Source organism: Lutra lutra, chromosome 10 (assembly GCF_902655055.1).
Source record: "Lutra lutra chromosome 10, mLutLut1.2, whole genome shotgun sequence".
Classification (NCBI taxonomy): Eukaryota; Metazoa; Chordata; class Mammalia; order Carnivora; family Mustelidae; genus Lutra; species Lutra lutra.
Genome location: NC_062287.1, coordinates 48,632,306 through 48,647,836, shown reverse-complemented (window position 1 = coordinate 48,647,836; position 15,531 = coordinate 48,632,306). Strand labels below are relative to the sequence as shown.

At 36.5% G+C, this 15,531-nt stretch overlaps 1 long non-coding RNA gene across 1 annotated transcript; it reads right to left on the bottom strand.

The window, feature by feature from the left end:
• Positions 1-223: 223 nt before the first annotated feature.
• Positions 224-3,066, bottom strand: LOC125080138 (uncharacterized). The gene is made up of 3 exons (XR_007121218.1): positions 2,982-3,066; positions 1,013-1,095; positions 224-267 (listed from the first exon to the last, which is right to left on the bottom strand). It is a non-coding gene; the product is annotated as an uncharacterized LOC125080138 (long non-coding RNA).
• Between the last annotated feature and the right edge of the window lie 12,465 nt (positions 3,067-15,531).

Here is a 15,531-nt window from a genome sequence, read left to right as displayed (position 1 = left end):
GAGAAGTCATTCCTATAAACTAAATATCCTTTATTCTCCTGTTTGTCCTAGCATGGATTTTAGTATAAGAGGATCCATTTTGACACTTATGTAAGAATTCTTAATGCATGGGGCGCCTGGGTGGCTCAGTGGGTTAAGCCTCTGCCTTCAGCTCGGGTCATGGTCCCGGGGTCCTGGGATCGAGCCCCACGTCGGGTTCTCTGCTCGGCGGGGAGCCTGCTTCCCCCTCTCTCTCTGCCTGCTTCTCTGCCTGCTTGTGATCTCTCTCTCCCTCTGTCAAATAAATAAATAAAATCTTTAAAAAAAAAAAAAAAAAAAAAAAAGAATTCTTAATGCATGTGAGAATGACAAGATCAGCATTCCTCTCCGTTAAAAAAAAAAAAAAAAACAAACAGAATCTTAATCTATGAAAATTATCATTAATGAATCCCAGAAGATAGAAGAGGATCTTCCTTCAATTGTTTGTTCACCTCAATTAATATGGAAGTGGTATTTTGTAAAGAGGTGATTTGAGAGTACTGAATACATTTGGAATGACCCAGGTACCAATTAAAATAGGCATCACATTCATTTTGTTTTGTTTTATAACACTTTTCCAGTTGTGTGTTAAGTAAACCAATTTTGGGATATCAAAATTACTCCAATTGACCCATTAAGTTTTAAATCATCCTGGATATTGTCAATCCAATGGGGTAAACTTTTAGAGCAAAAAGCGCCATATTCCTTAAAAATAAATTCTGAAGGAGTTCTAGGAGGAGACTGATTATCAGAAGTCCCCTTAGAAAAATCATTTCCCATAGCTGAGTAGTCACCAAGAATCTGAAACCCAAATCTTCCACTCAAAATGAGCGAAGGGGGATGCTCCCCTCAGAATTGAGTGAAGACAAAAGCCATCAACAGAAAACACACAAATAAAGCCTTCAACCTCAACAATGTGGGAGGTTCAAAACCAAGAGGACTTACCCCCATGACCATAAGCCATTCAGGAAATGACAAAAAGCAATGGACTTACTCAAATCCATAGCCGTGTCAATGAAGAAGGTCAGGCATTTTGGATCCTGATGACTCTTCCAAGTAACATTGATCAAGAAGACACTGTAAAGCCATAAAAAGCATTATTTTAGGTTTTAGGGATTGTAATTTAAGAGAAACAGAGTTATCAAAATTGAAAGTGTGCTCTGAATTATAAGCAGAGAGCACAGTTTAGAAGGGAAAAATACAAAAGGGTTATTTATATAACTTGTTTTGAAAAAAATTTTATTGATGTCAGTAGAATTTCAACTGACTAATACACAATTGGCTACTAAGTGAACAGGTGTCACATTGTCTCTCTTTCAGTCCAAAGCAGAAGAGTCTGTTCCAGGAGGTAGTCAAGTTGTAACCAACAAAAGTCAAAAGTTCATGGTCTGAGAATTGAAAGAATTGAAGACTTACATGGGACCTACTTCCTCAATGTTCTTTTGACTCTATTTGGAATGTCTCTAATGCTTCCTTCATTTTGAATTTTTTTTCTCAGTTTCCACTTTGAAGCATCACATGCCACAGTTGTTTACATTTTCTTGGCTGCAGCAAGTAACATGGCTGGGTCTAATTTAAATGGGTGGAAAAGACCAATTCTGTGCCCTAAGGAAGTGATTAAATTATCTGTGAATGGCTAATGACAATCACAGTGATTATGTAGTAGACTCAAATCATACAATGTTGTTTCAAAACTTAGCCACAGTTTTTACTTTTGTAATCTTAATCACATTATCTGAAACTATCATGCGTCAATTTTTTAACCTTCAGAAAGAGTTAAATATCTATCTAAAAGGTAATTGTGAGGATTGATTTATGTAATAATGTCTGACTTTAAATGTGCTTCATAGTTTTTAAGCATCCCTGTTGCTAATACATTCCTGCACCATAGCCATAGAATACTCATGTATCTTAATTTGCAATCTCCCACCAAAATGAAGGAATAGATACTAATTCCAAAATACAATATTTCCTAGAGCACGACATACAACTTCTCCAACAAACAAAAGAGTTGATAATTTTGTTCTTCAGAAAAAATACAAAATTTAATGAAAGACATTCATCTTATAACCTGGTCATTTGCTCTTCTAATTAAAGTAAGATTTTAAGGAAGGTAAATAACTTATGAATGTTCTTGTTTTGATCAGAACTGAAAGTTGTAACTGCATAGATAATACCTACTTTGTCTTTGAAATTATATTTCTTGGGAAGGAAATACTGATAGAAGGAAATATTACCATTTATATTCAAATTAATCCTGGCTTTCATCATAACACTTGAATTTATGGCCATTAAAGTTTATATTTGATAAGAAAGCATAGAAGACAATACATTTTCAATTAATGTGTTCAAAGGTGCTGTCAATATTATCGACTTGAGACTAAGGGCAGGAGGCCTTGACAAGATTCTCAACTAAATAAATGTAGCTTTCTGTAGAGCACTAAAATGAAGAGCACAGTCTGACATCTAGCCATTGTCAATGACTAGGTCTCCATTCTGACAGCCACTGTATTTTCTATTGTATTTCTATAAATGGCTTTAGATCTTTTTAACCTTGTCAGAACATCACATCTTTCCCTCCCTTCAGGGTAAACTGAAAATGAAGAATTCAGTAACCAGAGTTGGCTAAATATCTGGTACACACAAATTTAAAACTATAAGTCTTTTTACTTTAAAATTAGATCAGAAAACAGAATCCCACAATTCATGTCTATTGGAGAGAAAACAACAACAAAAATTTATGTAAGCATTGCCACACTGGTAACTCTACACCAACTTATGCTCTATCTCTCCCCAGTTGGTCAGCAACAAACCTGATCAAATCAGGGTCTGTTTACAATCCTTTATTACCTTCTGGTTATCTACAAAATGAAGTCCAAATTCTGAGCATTAAAATAATATAAAGTCTTTTTAAATTTTTCCCTTTCTGAAACTTTTCAGTCCCATCTCCTACTACTTCTCACCTGTTCTCTTTGCTCATACTGCATACTGTACACGGGCATAATCATCAGTTTGTCTTCAACAAATGGATAAAGGAAGTAAATACCCCAAAAAACAGACATAACGTGTAGAGCATGGTTGACAAGTGAATAAGTAGATGAAGAATGTAAAGTCTCAGAATTTCTATTTAATAAGACTTTGAAGATTTTTTTGATGGAAGGATACAACATCATGACATCAGCAGAGATGAAAAGTAGAACTCTTTCTGCTTATAGCTCCAAACCAGAGAAGGCTGCCAGGCAAGGCCACAGGAAGTTGTGTCTGGGAACAGGGTAACAGCATGCTAGATCTGAAAAGGGGTGGGGTTAGCTAGATTTCACAGGCTCCATGTGAGTTGAATAATTCGAATAATTTCCAGAGCTCAGGGACATTGGAAATGTCACTGGCTGTCTGGCATCTGGCCCTGAGGCAACTAGGGCTGGTTGTGAGAGCCCCTAGCCCTGATAAGTGGAGTGTTGGGACATGGGTTTAATCAACTGCTCAAGAAAGGGAACTCACCTTAGGACCTCAAAATTGGGAAAAAACAGCATTTAAAAAATATTTTGCAGGGCACCTGAGTGGCTTAGTTGGTTAAGTGTCCAACTCTTGATTTCAGCTCAGCTCATGATCTCAGGATCATGAAATGAAGCCCCACATCAGGTTCTATACCGGGCATGAAACCTGCTTAAGATTCTCTCTCTACTTCTTCCTCTGCTGATCTCCCCCACCCACGCAACCCCACTTACATGTATGTGAACTCTCTCTCTCAAAATCACAATTGCCTTAGTCACACTAAAACAAAGGATTTCACCCATTCCTTAGTGAGAAATAAGTTGAATTAAAGCTAAAACAATACTATGTTTATATCCTTGTATAAAATATGCAGTCTGATGTTCACTTCACATGCACATGCACGTGTTTTGGCATTTTTTTTCTTTACACCAACCCCCAATTCCCTTAAAAAATTATTCTTAAAGCTACCATTATCCATTGCTTTTTATGTATCCAAGGAAGTTCCTTTTTTTTTAAGTCCTGAAAAAGAATATCTTTAGATGTGATTAATGAAACACTTCTGGGGACACCTGGGTGGCTCAGTGAGTTAAGCCACTGCCTTCGGCTCAGGTCATGATCCCAAGATCCTGGGATCGAGTCCCACATCAGGCTCCTTCCTCGGCAGGGAGCCTGCTTCTCTCTCCACCTCTGCCTGCCACTCTGCCTGCTTGTGTGCTCGCTCACGCTCTCTCTCTCTCTCTGACAAATAAATAAAAAAATAAAATCTTTAAAAAAATGATACACTTCTGAAAAAGGTTAACCTTAAGTGAAAATTGTAGTTATGATTTTGTTGCCAGGATGGCATGTCAGTAACCTAATCTTGTTTTGTTATTTATCAAAGGAAAATAATAACACCTAAAAATGTCTACATATAAGGGTTTTTGTGTATTCTTTTGCATATTAATATCAGTTATCATTTTAACTAGAATTATCTGTATGTTTTCCTTAATGAAACCTATGTTAAACAAGAAAAATGAAGAAATGAATCCCTGTTGTACATTTTATTGATAGGGCTACACAGATAACAAACAACTGAGCAACATATATAAGTTTTTAAAATATAAAATGGGAAATCAAGAGAAAAATTTATGAGTCCTTGGTTATGTGTGTAATAGAACAAGTTGGTCCACTTTTAAAAATGAGGTAATAGTTACTGTTTACTGTTTTTAAACGTAAAGCAGTTAAGTCTCATCTCTATCCTAATTAACAAATGTAAAGCAGAACAGACTTGTTGGATCTATAAGACAGGGGAGGACACAGGTCAAACCACTATTTCCAACAGTGGAGATAAAGGGAAATACAGTGAATTGACACCTACTGGAGCAAACTCATGAGCAGAAACTGCCTCAGCAACCAGTGGCTGTGTAAGGAAGCCTGAACCATATCTGATAAATAGTTGGAAGCTCAGTGCAGACAACTCTAAGAGTTAAAAACTCCAAAGTGACCTAGTCAGAGGAGGACCCCCATATATTATGAGAATTACTTCCAGGAGCTGGACCAGATTCCCACTTTTTATATCAGAAAAAAATCTCTGTCTTCCAGCAGCTGGAGTAGGAAAGGAATCATTTTTGAAACACACCAGAGAACTTTGTTCTTCGAAACAAGGTCTTCTTTCAAGAGAAACTAATTAGCCAGTTCCTAACATACTAGGATAATAGATCCTAACTGACCTGGGAAAGGGGAAATACCTAACTCCATTCCCACTCTAAATACTCTGTCCCATCTAAGAGGGGAGGAAACAAAACTAAGAAACAGTTAATGAATTCCATAGTCCATACAGAGGCATAGGTTCACTAAAACTGAGACATAATGATAGGACTGTAGAATACCACCCCCTACCCCCATACCTCACACCACATTATTAAAATCCTATTTATAGCAGTTCTCTTTCTCTAGTATATCATGTCTGGCTATCAAGAAAAATATTACAAAGCAAACCAATAGGCAAGAAAGAAAAATTGAGAAGACAGAGCAGGCATCAAAATTAGACACATCAGAGATGTTACAACTATCAGAAATTTTAAACTATTATGATTAATATATTAAAGACTTTAATGGATAATGCACACAGCATGCAAGACCAGATTGGAAATGTAAGCAGAGAAATGGAGCCCTATGAAAGAACAACAATGAAAACGTTAGAGAATTAAAAAAACAAACAAACAAAAACTCTGTAAGAGAAATGAAGAATATTTTTGAAGGGCTTATTAATAAACTGGAATGGCCAAAGAAAGAATCTGTACACTGGAGGACATCCAATAGAATCCTTGAAAATCAAAAAGGAGGGCGCCTGGGTGGCTCAGTGGGTTAAGCCTCTGCCTTCGGCTCAGGTCATGATCTCAGGGTCCTGGGATCGAGTCTCGCATCGGGCTCTCTGCTCAGCAGGGAGCCTGCTTCCCTCTCTCTCTCTCTCTCTCTCTGCCTGCCTCTCCGTCTGCTTGTGATCTCTGTCAAATAAATAAATAAAATCTTAAAAAAAAAAATCAAAAAGGAAACAGAATAAAGACTGTGGGGGAAACAAAAAAGAAAAAAGGAAAACAACACAATACCCCAGGACTGTGGAACAACTATGAAAAGTGTAATTTATTTGCAATGGGAACACCAGCAGAAGTAAAAATAAAGAGAAATGAACAAAAGAAATATTTGAAATACAATAACTAAGAATTTCCCAAGTTAATATCAAATAACAAACTATAAACAAGCTAAATTTCTCCTCCTTTGGATTTTTGCCTTCTGTAATCTCCCATTGCCACCAATTATAATCACTACCAAAGGACAATAAGGACATAGAGACAAAGAGAGGGGCAAAAAAGGAGTAGATTCCAAACTCTCTTTGACCATTAGGTGTTCCTTTGTTCAGTGTTTGGACTAGAAGTCAGTGAATCTCTTGGAAAACTCTGCTCTGGTACTTACTTTTAGGTTTCCAATGTCTTGAACTCTGACTAGGCAATACTTGAGGGAAAAAAAGTGGTAGACTCACTGCTGGTTAGGTGGTATTATAAATTCATGTTTTTCTCCATCTGCCTGTTACTATGTGCTTTTCAGAGGTTTTTGTGTTTTTTTGTTTTTTTCAACTGGCTGCTGCATGCATTTTTCCCCCTAAGATTTATAGGCATATATTCAATGAGAGAGGCAATGTAGAGTGTGCTTACATCTTACCAGGAATTTGAAACCAGACTGTTTCTATGTAATTTAATAATTAATATGCTAAGATTTAAGTTGACCATTTTATTATTTATTGTCTGTTTTTCTAGTCAGTTTCTTGTTCTGTTCCTACTTTCCTTGTTTTGGTTTATGTTAATATATTTCAGCATTCCATTTTAATTTATCTGTTCACTTTTTGGGTCTATCTTTTTTATTATTTATATGCTTTCTCCAGGGACCAAAATATACATATCTAATATTTCATAGTCTACTTAAAGTTAATATTTTACCACTCGAAGTAAAATAGAGAGGTTTAGAAATTCCATATCCCTTCCCACTTTATGGTAAAATTGTTATATATATTACATCTACATTTCTTAAAATCCCCATAAGACAATGTTATATGTTCTACCTTAAGCAAACTTTTAAGTTTTAAACCTATAAATGAAGGAGAAATAGTCAGTCATATTTACTTATATATATTTAGTTATTTCTTGCTCATTTTTCCAGTATGAAGTTTCTTTCTCATGTTATTTTATTCACTCTAAAGAACATAATTATTATAATTTCTTTCTGTGATAGTCCATTGGTATTAAATCTATTATTATTTTTTTTAGTTTTATTCATTTGACAGAGAGAGAGGAGAGGAAGCAGGCTCCCTGTGGAGCAGAGAGCCCAATGTGGAGCTCGATCCCAGTACCCTGGGATCATGTCCTGAGCCGAAGGCAGAGGCCTTAACCCACTGAGCCACCCAGGTGTCCCTAAATCTATTATTTTTTAATTCATATGAGGATGTCTTTATTTCTCTACTACTCCTAAAGAGTATTTTTGCTTAATATAGATTTCTGGGTTGACAATTCTTTTCATTGGGCACTTTAAAGATCATGTTTAATGTCTTTTCTCTTTTATGAATTCTTAGAATCCTTCAGTAATTCAATTTGTTTCCCTGTATATTATGGGACACTTTTCTCTGATTGCTTTCAAGATTTCTGTTTCTGAGGTTTTCAGCAGTTTGGTTATAGTTTGCGTTGTCATGATTTCCCTTAAGTTTATCTGTTTTGGTTTTGATGACACTTTTGAATCTGTATATTTATGTTCTTCAACAAAAATGACACAGTTATAGTCACTATTTCCCACAGTATTTTTTTTTTCTTCACCATATTTTTTTTTCTCTTCCTGGAATTTCAATGGCAAATTTTAGATATTTTGATACTTTCTCATGGGCTTTTTGTTTTGTAATCTCAAGAAAATAAGGGCCCTCTAGAGCTGTCATTTTGCCTATTTCCTAAATGCATACCTCATTATAATTTTAGACAATAGTGAGCTCCTCATTCTGAGCACCAAAATTAACTGCCTAGAAAATATTTGCTTTATTCTACAAATTTTTTAAAAGATTTTATTTATTTATTTGACAGAGATCACAAGTAGGCAGAGAGACAGGCAGAGAGAGAGAGAGAGAGAGAGGAAGAGAAGCAGGCTACATGCTGAGCAGAAAGCCTGATATGGGGCTCGATCTGAGGACCCTGGGTTCATGACCTGAGCTGGAAGCAGAGGTTTTAACCCACTGAGCCACACAGGCACCCCTATTCTACAAAATTTGTTCCTCATATTCTCATGGACTCCCTCCTCTGCCCAGAGAGAGCATTCATCTTAGCCTCAGGGCAGCAAAAGGACACATCTTCTTAACTGTACCTGAGTCAAGTAGAAGAATTCAATGACATAGAAATATCAGCACACACAATCTCTACAACTCATAAAGATAATTAGTCAACAAGTATGTGGGCTGTGCTGAACTTCTGAGGAACTGCGTTATCTCTGACCTCCTGAGTAGCAGTGGCTTCTGGCTGGACTTCATTTTTGGCTATCTGTGAGGGACTTCATTCCAAATCATTCAAAGCATTCTACATAAGAAGACATCTTGCTACAATATGCCTGGTAAGAGATACAAAGGGTGTTTTAAATATAAAGAAATTGAGTTAAAGACAGGTGTTTCATGTAATTTCTTTCATTTGGATGTTAAATACTATTTTTCCCCTGAGGTGGTATTTGAATTAACATTAACTAACATTAAAAGTAAAGAGTTACATTAATACGCAACCTCTTAAAATATTCTTTATATTCACTGACCATTTGCAAACCAGATATATGTTTTATAATTTAAAAAACTCCCTATAATAAAGGATATATATATATATATATATATTCATTATAGAAAATTAGTAACTATATAAAATAAGAAGAAAATTAATATTATGGGGTTATTAGTGATTTTGTCTCATCTTTTTAATAATACACATATTCATTTTTAAGTAAGAGTCATTAAATACAGTTTTATATATTTTTTCATGGTTTCATAATTGGCTATGCAATCATTTACTTAAAGTTCTCCAGCCATTGCAAATTCAGGTTTTCTAATTTCTCATTAATACAAATAATGCTTGACTTCTGGGGAAGTTGTCAGAGTAGGAAGACCCTAAGTTCACCTCATCCCATGGATACAACTAGATATCACTCACATTTGTGTAAATAACCCAGAAAATGACCCAAAGACTGGCAGAACAAACTCTACAACTAAATGTAGACAAGAGGCCACATCAAAGAGGGCAGGAAGGGCAGAGATACTCCTGGGAGCTAAATGGACCCACAGGACTGTCCATGGGAGGGAAGGATGCCACAAGCATGAAGAAGGGAAAGAAACAGACCTGTACATTGGGATCCCACATGGGGAAGATTTGGCCCTATAATATATGGCTTTGAAAACCAGATGGGGGATGCCTCAGTGGCTCAGTCAGTTGAGCATCTACCTTCAGCTCAAGTCATGTTTCAAGGGTTCTGGGATCAAGTCCCACATCAGGCCTCTTGCTCAGTGGGGAGTCTGCTCCTCCCTCTGCCTGCTCTGCCTGCCTCTCCCCCTGCTATGCTCTCTCTCTCAGTCTCTGATAAATAAATAAATAAATAAATAAATAAATATTAAAAAAAAAAAGAAAGAAAACCAGAGGGGCCAAATTTTGTGAGTTCTTACAGCCAACAGGACTTAAAAAGTTTACATTTAAAAATGAGCAGAGCAGGCTCAACTCCGGGGGAGCCAGGAGGGTGAGAGGAGACTGAGGCCCTACCCTTAAAGAGCACAACAAACAACCCACAGAGATACAGCATACGAGCAGAAGTTTGAAAAATGTCTGGGGCATAAAGGAAGGATATATGTTTATAATAATCTCAGAGCATGTGCTGGAAGGGCAGGAATCCTTGGGAAACTTTTCCCAGAACAAAGGAGCTGGTGGACACCATTTCCTCTGCCACCACCCCCACCCCCAGCATAAACAGAGGGTCATCTGTAGGAACCCGCATGGTGCTAACACTCACTACCTAACTTGCTTACACCATGCATTTTACCCTCCCCACCATGCTTTGGCAGATCTATCCCCTCCATTATGCTCTTGGGCACAACGTATCCAAAGCAGTGCCACAAGCTTAGCAGTTTGTAAGCAGCCTGGACAGGACCTGGCACCACTCCAAAATGACTCCTGCTCTAGAGAGAGGGAAAGATAACTGTACACAAGTCAGACTGCAGTCACAGCAGTGGCTGGGGGCAGACATCTGGTCTGACTCCAGAACCTACGCACCAATGAGAGTTTCTCAGAGACAACACATGGAAAGTGCCCTGTAGTTCAGTGCCACTGCATCTTTGACAAAAGCCTGATCTGACAACTCAAGCCCACAGTAGCCCCAGACTGGCCCATGAAGAGCACAGGGACCAAACCCTATCCACAACAGACAAAGAAAACCACTTCAGATGACTGAACTGAAGGCCAAAGTGGCTCAGCCAGAACAGCATACCCTGGTTCTGGTGAAGAGGGACACTGCACTGCAGGGCACTACAAGACCTCTTCTTATAGTGCCACTATGAGCCACTACTTTCAAGAGCAGGAGACATAGCTGACTTTCTTAACAAAAAGATATAGACACAGAAAATTAGACAAAATAAAGAGGCAAAGGAATATGTCCCAAGTGAAAGAATAGGACAAAATCACAGTAAGAGACCTAAGTGAAATGGTAATGAGAAATCTGCCTGATAGAGAATTTAAAGTAATGACTGTAAAGATAGTCACTAGACATTAGAAAAGAGTAGAAGATGTCAGTGAGACTGTTAACAAATAGATTTAAAAAAATAAACAATCAAAGGTGAAGAATACAACAAATAAAATTAAAAACACACTAGGTGGAATATACAGTAGATTAGAAGAAGCAGAGAATACTAGACCAGAGAAAGCAGAAGAATGGATCAGTGGCCTGGAGGACAGAGTAGTGGAAAGCAATCAAGCTGAGTCGAGGAGAGAAAATAAAATAATACAAAATGAGGATGGACATAGGGAAATCAGGGACACCATCAAGAATACTATTGGCATTATAGGGATCCCAGAAGGAAAAGAGAGAGAAAAGGGGGAAGAAAATTTATTTGAAGAGGTAATAGCTGAAAACTTACCTAACCTGGCAAAATAAATAGATATTCATATCCAAGAGGCAAAGAGATCCCCCAACAAAATCAACACATGGAGGTCCACACTAAAACACAGTAATTAAAATGGCAAAAAGTATTGGTAAAGAGAGAATTTTAAATGTAACAAAAGAAAACAGTTACATACAAGGGGAACCCCATAAGACTACCTCTTATTTTTCAGTAGAAACTGTACAGGCCAGAAGGGAGTAATATGAGATATTCAAAGTGCTAAAAGGAAAAAATCTGCAGCCAAGAACTCTATCTAGCAAGTCTATCATTCAGAATAGAAGAAGAGATAGTTTCCCAGACCCCTCATTTAAAAAAAAAAAAAAAATTAGAACAATTCATGGTCCCAACACCAGCCCTAAAGAAATCTTATGGGGGACTCTTTGCATCAAAAGAAAGACCATAAGTAAGATTAAGAATAGTAGAAGACAACATGATGCCCCAGTTTTTTTGTTCTTTTTCAACATTTCCTTAGCAATTCAGGGTCTCTTCTGGTTCCATACAAATTTTAGGATTGTTTGCTCCAGCTCTTTGAAAAATGCTGGCAGAATTTTGATCAGAATGACATTGAAAGTAGATTGCTCTAGGCAGTATAGACATTTTAACAATGTTTATTCTTCCGATCCCTGAGCATGGAATGGTCTTCCATCTTTTTGTCTCTTCTTTGATTTCTTTCATGAGTGTTCTGTAGTTCCTCAAGTACAGATCCTTTACCTCTTTGGTTAAGTTTATTCCCAGGTATCTTATGTTTCTTGGAACTATAGTAAATAGAATCAATTTTCTAATTTCCCTTTCTGTATTTTCATTGTTATTATATAAGAAAGCAACTGATTTCTGTACATTGATTTTGTATCCTGCCACATTACTGAATTGCTATATGAGTTCTAGTAGTTTGGGGGTGGAGTCTTTTGGGCTTTCCATATGAAGTATCATGTCATCTGTGAAGAGAGAGAGTTTGACTTCTCCATTGCCAATTTGAATACCTTTTATTTCTTTTTGTTGTCTGATTGCTGTTGCTAGGACTTCTAATACTATGTTGAACAATAGTGGTGAGAGTGGGCATCCTTGTCGTGTTTCTGATCTCAAAGAGAAGGCTGTCAGCTTTTCCCCATTGAGGATGATATTCACTGTGGGTTTTTCATAAATAGATTTTATGAAGTTAAGGAATGTTCCCTCTATCCCTATACTTTGAATCATTTTAATCAGGAACAGATGCTGTATCTTATCAAATGCTTTTTCTGCATCAATTGAGAGGACCATGTGGTTCTTCTCTCTTCTCTTATTGATTTGTTCTATCACATTGATTGATTTGTGAATGTTGAACCACCCCTGAATCCCATGGATAAATCCCACATGGTCATGGTGGATAATCTTTTTAATGTATGGTTGGATCCTATTAGCTAAGATCTTGTTGAGAATCTTGGCATTCATATTCATCAGGAATATTGGTCTGAAATTCTCCTTTTTGGTGGGGTCTTTGCCTGGTCTGGGGATCAGGGTAATATTGGCTTCATAAAAGGAGTCTGGAAGTTTTCCTTCTGCTTCAGTGTTTTGAAAAAGCTTAAGGAGAATAGGTATTATTTATTCTTTGAATGTTTGGTTGAATTCCTCAGGGAATCTAGGGAATCTGGAATCTAGCCCAGGTCCTGGGCTCTTATTTTTTGGGAGATTTTTGATCACTGCTTCAATCTTGTTACTAGATATTGGTCTATTCAGGTTGTCAATTTCTTCTTGATTCAGTTTTGAAAGTTTTTAGGTTTCCAGAAATGCATCCATTTCACCTAGGTTTCTTAATTTATTGGCACATAAGTGTTGATAATAATTTCTGATGATTGATTAAAAAAAGAAAAGTAAAAGACATAAAAGCAGTAAAAAATAAATATATCTATAAAATTGGCTAAGGGACTCACAAAATAAAAGGATATAGAGTATGAGGCCATATACCTAAAACATGGAGGGAAGTATAGAAAAGAATGGGTTCAAACTTAAGCAACCACTAACTTAATAAAAACTGCTATATGTAGAAAATATTATATACAAAATGAATGGTAACTGCAAATCAAAAACCAGTAGTAGACATGCAAAAACTAAACAGAAAGGAATCCAAATATATCACTAGAGAAAGCCAACTACCCATGAGAAAGAGAAGAAAGAAAGAGAGAGCTACAAAAACAATGATAAAACAAATAACAAAATGGCAATAAGTGCATACCTATCAATAATTACTTTAAATGTAAATGGACTAAACATTTCAATCAAAAGATATAGGTGATATAAGGTGATAGGATAGATAAAAAATAAGACCTATCTGTATGCTGCCTACAAGGGACCTAAAGACACATGCAAAAGATTGAAAGTGAAGGGATAGAAAAATATTTATCATGAAGATGGATGTCAAAAGAAACCCAAAGTAGCAATGCTTATATCAAACAAAATAGAACATAACAAAGATGGTAATGAGAAAAAGGACGTTATTTAATTATTAAGGGGATAATCCAACAAGAAGACATAACAATTGTAAATATTTATGCACCCAACATGGGAGCACCCAGATACATAAAGCAGTTAATAACAAACATAAAGGAGGTAATTATTAGTAATACATAACAGTAGAGAGAGAACTTTAATATCCTACATATATCAATGAACAGATCATCCAAACAGAAAATCAACAAGAAAACAATAGCTTTGAATGCTAAGTTGGGCCAGGTGGAGTAATAGATATATTCACAGCATTCCATCCTAAAACAGCAAAACAATACTCTTTTTAAGTGTGCATGGAACATTCTACAGAATAGATCACATATTAGGCCACAAAACAAGTCTCAACAAATTCAAAAGATCAAAGTAATACTATGTATCTTTTCTGACCCTGAGGCTGTGAAACTAGAAATCAACAACAAGAAAAAATCTGGAAAGAACACCAATACTTGGAAATTAAATCACATGCTACTAAACAGTGAACTAAAAAATCAAAGAGGAAATTTTAAAAAATGCATAGAAACAAATGAAAACAAAAACACAATGGTCTAAAATCTTTGTGATGGATACAGCAAAAGTGGTTTTGGAGGGAAGTTTATAACAATACAGGCTTAACTCAAGAAGCAAGAAAAATCTCAAACAACCTAACCTTAAACATAAAGGAGCTAGAAAAAGAAAAACAAACAAAACCTAAAACCAGGGCACCTGCATGGCTTGGTGGATTAAAGTCTCTGCCTTCAGCTCAGGTCATGATCTTAGGGTTTTGGGATTGAGCCCTACATTGGGCTCTCTGCTCAGCAGGGAGCCTGCTTTCTCCTCTCTCTCTCTTTCTCTCTACCTGCCTCTCTGCCTACTTGTAATCTCTGTCAGTCAAATAAATAAATAAGATCTTAAAAAAAAAACCTAGAACCAGCAGAAGTAAGGAAATTATAAAGATCAGAGCAAAAATAAGTTATATAGAAAGTGAAGAGACAATAGGATAGATCAATGAAACCAGGAACTTGTTCTTTGAAAAAAAAACAAACAAAATTGATAAAATTTTAGGCAGATTCATAAAAAAGGGGAAAGAAAGAAAGAGGATTTAAATGGACAAAATAAGAAATGAAAGAGGATAAATAACCAACACCACAGATACAAATGTTTATAAGGGAATATTATTAAAAAAAAAAAAAACTGGGGCACCTGGGTGGCTCAGTGGGTTAAAGCCTCTGCCTTCAGCTCAGGTCATGATCCCGGGGTCCTGGGATCGAGCCCCACATCGGGCTCTCTGAGCAGCAGGGAGCCTGCTTCCCCTTCTCTCTCTCTCTCTGCCTGCCTCTCTGCCTACTTGTGATCTCTGTCTGTCAAATAAATAAATAAAATCTTAAAAAAAAAACTGTATGTCAACAACTGGAGAGCCTAGAAGAAATGCATCAATTCCTCAGAACACATAACGTCCCCGAGCTGAATTTGAACTGACCAATTATCAGTAATGAAATTGAATCAGTAATCCACAAACTCCTAAAAAAGGAAAGCCCAGGACCAGAGGGCTTCACAGGCAAATTCTACCAAACATTTTATGAACATTTAATACCTATTCTTCTCAAACTATTCCAAAAAATAGAATAAGAAGGAAAACTTCCAAATTTATTCTATAAATCCAGCATTACCCTGATACCAAAGCCAGATAAAGACACTACAAAAAAAAGGGAGTTATAGGCGACATCTCTGATGAAGATACATGCAAAAGTCCTAAAAAAAATTAGTAAACCAAACCCAACAATACATTAAACAAATCATTCACCACAATCAAGTGGGATTTATTCTTGGGATGCAAGTGTGGTTCAATATTCACAAATCAATCGATGTGAAAC